Source organism: Rutidosis leptorrhynchoides, chromosome 2, assembly GCF_046630445.1.
Source record: "Rutidosis leptorrhynchoides isolate AG116_Rl617_1_P2 chromosome 2, CSIRO_AGI_Rlap_v1, whole genome shotgun sequence".
NCBI lineage: Eukaryota > Viridiplantae > Streptophyta > Magnoliopsida > Asterales > Asteraceae > Rutidosis > Rutidosis leptorrhynchoides.
The window spans coordinates 635762807-635767462 of NC_092334.1; positions in this window are offsets into that span (position 1 = coordinate 635762807).

The following is a 4656-nucleotide window of genomic DNA, read 5'->3' on the forward strand; positions in this document are numbered from 1 at the left end:
ATGGTTTTCTTATGGTGTTTAAGTAAGGTTTTTGAAGCTAATTCATGGGGAAAATGCTTGGAGATGATCAAGTATGATGTTAAGAGTATTTTAAGAGAGAAATGGAAGTGTAAGTATGAGAAAATGGGGTGAAGAAATGGTGTGCATGCATAAAAATGTTTTTAGGTTATAAAGGAAAAAAAAGATACCTAACTTTGTTTTCTTGCTAAATAATTCATGCTACTTGACAAATGGTTGGTTCCACATGTTTCTTAATCATTTAAGGCTGCTAAGGAGCAGAATTTTATTGGTATATACCAATAGTAAATACATCTAGAAGCTGCGTATGATACGGGTACATATACCCTAGGTATACGTATAGAAATCTTTGAGAAAACGGAACGAGGATTCAAATATAGCTATCTTTTGTAAATACACTTATATTGTTTTATGTATTTAAGTTATTAAAAGTGATTAAATACATTACTTATACGATATATGTATAAACATTATAAGTCATAAGTATTAATGTCAAATAACGTTACGTAAGGTTATCGTTTTGAAAACTTAAGTTAGTAGTTTCAAAATATACTTATAACTTATTGTTATTAATACAAAATGAGATATTAAAACATTCTTAGATCATGTTAAATATGTATATATACATATATATACACAAACGTATAATTATCATATATTGTATAGTTCGTGATATCATCGGTCAAACTAGACGGTCAAACGTTGTGTAAATCTCTTTTCGAAAACATAAGTCTCAACAATTTGGATTGCTTATCATGTTGGTAAGGTTTAATTTATGTAAATATTAATCTTATAAGTATAGAACGATCAAAAAAGTGCGGGTCATTACAGTACCTACCCGTTAAATAAATTTCGTCCCAAAATTTTAAAATTGTACCTATTTTGCGTCATCGGGAAACAAGTGTGGATACTTTTGTTTCATTTGATCCTCTCGTTCCCAAGTAAACTCAGGACCTCTTCGAGCATTCCAACGAACCTTAACGATCGGTATGTTGCTCTGCTTGAGCCGTTTAACTTCACGATCCATGATTTCGATTGGTTCTTCGATGAATTGTAGTTTCTCGTCGACATTGATTTCTTCAAGAGGAATGGTGAGGTCTTCCTTTGCAAGACACTTCTTAAGGTTTGAGACGTGAAAAGTATTATGTACTCCGGCGAGTTGTTGCGGTAACTCGAGTCGATAAGCTACCGGTCCAATGCGTTCGATGATCTTGAACGGGCCTACGTACCTTGGGTTCAGTTTACCCCTTTTGCCAAAACGTATTACACCTTTCCATGGTGATACCTTTAACATAACCATGTCACCGATATGAAACTCTAATGGTTTCCTTCGAACATCAGCGTAGCTCTTTTGGCGACTACGGGCTGTTTTCAATCTCTCCTTAATTTGTACTATCTTTTCAGTAGTTTCATGTATGATCTCGGGACCAGTTAATTGTCGATCTCCTACTTCATTCCAACAGATAGGAGATCTACACTTCCTCCCATACAGTGCTTCAAATGGCGCAGCTTTAATGCTCGCATGATAACTATTATTATACGAGAATTCTGCTAACGGTAAATACTTATCCCATCCGTTTCCAAAATCGATCACACATGCCCTGAGCATGTCTTCAAGAGTCTGAATTGTTCTTTCACTCTGCCCGTCAGTTTGCGGATGATATGCGGTGTTCATATCCAAACGAGTTCCTAGGGCCTCCTGTAGTGATTGCCAGAACTTTGAGGTAAATCTACTATCACGATCAGATATAATGGAAATAGGTATTCCATGCCTTGAAACAATTTCCTTTATATACAATCGTAATAGTTTCTCCATTCTATCCGTTTCCTTTATAGGCAAGAAATGTGCAGACTTGGTGAGACGATCAACAATCACCCAAATGGTGTCGTATCCCCAGGCAGTCTTTGGTAACTTCGTGATGAAATCCATGGTAATACCATCCCATTTCCATTCTGGGATTTCTGGTTGTTGAAGTAACCCTGACGGCTTTTGGTGTTCAGCTTTGACTTTGGAACAAGTTAAACATTCCCCAACATATGTTGCAACGTCTGTCTTTAAATTAGGCCACCAATAATGTGTCTTAAGATCTTGATACATCTTTCCGACTCCGGGATGTATCGAGTATCTTGTCTTATGTGCCTCGTTCAATATCAACTTCCTTAATCCACCCAACTTTGGTACCCAAATACGATTTGCAAAATATCGAATTCCATCTTCCCGCATAACGAGTTGCTTCTCATACTTCTTCATTATTTCATTTCCTATATTTTCTTTAGTAAGTGCTTCTCGTTGAACTTCTTTGATTTGTGAGTTGAGATTCATGCGAATTTTTATGTTCATCCCTCGTACTCGAATTGGTTCTCGTTCCTTTCTGCTTAGAGCGTCGGCCACCACGTTTGCTTTCCTGGGATGATAACGAATTTCACAATCATAGTCATTTATTAACTCAACCCACCTACGTTGCCTCATGTTCAGCTGTTTTTGATCGAAAATATGTTGAAGGCTTTTATGATCAGTAAACACAGTGCATTTAACCCCATACAAGTAGTGTCTCCATATCTTCAATGCAAACACAACTGCTCCCAATTCTAGATCATGCGTCGTATAATTCCGCTCGTGAATCTTTAATTGTCGGGATGCGTATGCAATAACTTTCTTCCGTTGCATAAGAACGCAACCAAAACCTTGTCGCGAAGCGTCACAATATATTTCAAAATCATCGTTCCCTTCAGGTAACGATAAGATAGGCGCCGTAGTTAACTTCTTTTTCAGTAATTGAAATGCACTCTCCTGCTCAGAAGTCCATTCATATTTCTTCCCTTTTTGTGTTAACGCTGTCAACGGCTTAGCTATTCGGGAAAAATCTTGAATAAACCTTCTATAATAACCGGCTAAACCCAAAAATTGGCGTATCTGCATTGGTGTCTTAGGAGTCTCCCATTTTTCAATGGCTTCAATTTTTGCTGGATCAACCTGAATTCCTTTGCTACTAACAACGTGGCCAAGAAATTGCACTTCTTTCAACCAGAAAGCACACTTAGAAAATTTAGCGTATAGCTGTTCTTTTCTCAACAACTCTAATATTAAACTTAAATGCTGCTCATGCTCTTGCTCACTCTTGGAATAGATAAGAATGTCATCAATGAAAACAATAACAAACTTATCTAAATATGGACTACAAACTCGATTCATGAGGTCCATGAATACAGCTGGCGCATTCGTCAATCCAAACGGCATGACCAAAAATTCGTAATGACCGTAACGTGTCCGAAAAGCAGTTTTCGGTATATCTTGTTCTTTGACGCGTAATTGATGATAGCCTGATCTTAGGTCAATTTTCGAATAAACACATGATCCTTGGAGTTGATCAAATAAGTCGTCAATTCTCGGTAGTGGATACCGATTTTTGATAGTTAACTTATTTAATTCACGATAATCTATACACATTCGGAAAGATCCATCTTTCTTCTTGACGAATAAAATTGGAGCTCCCCACGGTGAAGTACTTGGTCGTATGAATCCACGATCCAGTAATTCTTTTAACTGACTCTGAAGTTCTTTTAACTCGGACGGTGCAAGTCTATATGGAGCACGGGCAACTGGTGCAGCTCCTGGTACTAAATCTATTTGAAATTCTACAGATCTAAATGGAGGTAGTCCCGGCAACTCTTCCGGAAAAACTTCAGGAAAATCTCTTGCCACAGGCACGTCGTTGATGCACTTCTCTTTTTCTTTCTTTTCGACTTTATTAACATGTGCTAGAATAGCATAACATCCCTTTTCTAAACACTTCTTGGCTTTCAAACAGCTAATGAGTTTTAGCTTTGAGTTACCCTTCTCTCCATAAATCATCACCTGCATTTTATCCTTACAAGGAATGCGAATTGCCTTCTTGGCACACACAACTTCAGCTCCTACTTTGGACATCCAGTCCATGCCGATTATTACATCAAAACTTCCTAATTCTACGGGTATCAAATCAATCTTAAATGTTTCTCCGGCTAAATTTATTTTACAATCACGGCAAATTTTATCGGCTTTAATTAGTTTACCATTAGCTAACTCAATCATGTACTTAGCATCTAGAGGTAATGATGAACAATTCAATTTAGCGTGAAAGTCTCTACACACGTAACTTCTATCAGCACCAGTATCAAATATAATAGATGCGGATAAGTTATTAATGGTAAACGTACCCGTAACAAGCTCCGGGTCTTCACATGCCTCTCTAGCATTAATAACAAATGCTCTCCCACGTGCAGGTCCGATATTCTTCTCTGGATTCGGGCACTGGCTCTTATAGTGACCTTGTTTTCCACACCCAAAACAAGTAATGGTAGCCAAAGCAGTTCTATTTGCATTGGTGGCAGGAGTCTTGGTACCATTTGTATTTGTAACGAGAGCCCTACAATCTTCAGCAAGATGACCCTTTCGATTACATTTGTTGCATACCACATTACAGTAACCAGAGTGATGTTTGTGGCATCAGTTGCATAAAGGATTTTGTCCTTTATAACCAAAGCTTAAACCACTACCCGCACCTTGCGTGATTTCTTGTTTCTTAAAAGATTGTTGTTGGTTACCTCGATCATAATTTCCATTCCACTTTCTTTTGTTACCTGATACCTTCACATCAG